This window comes from Haplochromis burtoni, unplaced genomic scaffold, assembly GCF_018398535.1.
Source record: "Haplochromis burtoni strain Fernald_Lab_line unplaced genomic scaffold, NCSU_Asbu1 Contig_2054, whole genome shotgun sequence".
Taxonomy (NCBI): domain Eukaryota; kingdom Metazoa; phylum Chordata; class Actinopteri; order Cichliformes; family Cichlidae; genus Haplochromis; species Haplochromis burtoni.
The window spans coordinates 4,682-5,686 of NW_024584415.1; positions in this window are offsets into that span (position 1 = coordinate 4,682).

A 1,005-nucleotide genomic window follows, 5' to 3' on the forward strand; every position below is an offset into this window, starting at 1 on the left:
GACACCATACGCACATTATGGAGCCACCCAAAAGGTGAAAACTATCAGCAGCGAGGAGCATTGTGACATGCTCTCGAGTTCATTCGATCTGCCCCTGGCCGGAGGGATTCGACCTGTTACCGGGGCTTCATCACTGCATCGCCAGACGTGGCCGTCCTGGACAGTAGAGCTGCCCGCACAGCCCTCAAACAGCAGGGTTTAGTAACAGCCCCCACCCAGTTCAACAGGAAGCTACATGCACTCTTATTGCCAAAGAAGGAAGTCTGGTCATGTGAAGTGACTTTGTGATCAGTTTGTAAAGTGAAAATTAAAAACGTTGAGCAGAGATTAAAAGTTTGAAAGCAAAGCCTCGATGTTCACCCGCAGAGAGGAAAAAGCTTGTTTTCTGCACTCAGTCATCAGACGCTGGGCTCACCTGTTCAGTTAACAGAGACAATGACAACAGCAGCTCACCTGCTTTAAAGTGGAGCAGGAGTCAGACCCTCTGCCTCTTGGTGAGAACACATCCGTATCCGTGGCTGTTCCTCTGAAGCACTGAAGCTCAGCCCCCACCATCATGTGACCTCTGCTGACGTCCTGCATGTCTGTGCAGGCTCTCAGTCGTCCCGTCACGGTAAGCTGAGCTCTTCAAAATAAAGGGCCGGACTCGCACCAGTTTCTTGACTCCTGTTGTTGTGTGGATGATACAGTCCAGGCGCTTCTCTGTAAAGGTTTCTTAGATAAAGTCCTGCACACTTTGTTTTACACTGAATGTAATTCTGAGTGCATTTGTGTTCTGGGCCACATGATGTGTTTTAACTTCTTATTTTTATTCTTGTTTTGTCTCAAATTGTTTTTCTGTTTATATAAATACATCACGTTTGCTTGATTCTTGGCCCGACATGTGCAAAGGTCACATGAACTCCAGTGAGCTCCCACTGTTGATCCACAGGGTGGAATATGATGTCGGCCCACCGTGTGCAGCTGGACGTCTCCTGGAAGGATTTCCTCAGGTTCAGGAGTGTT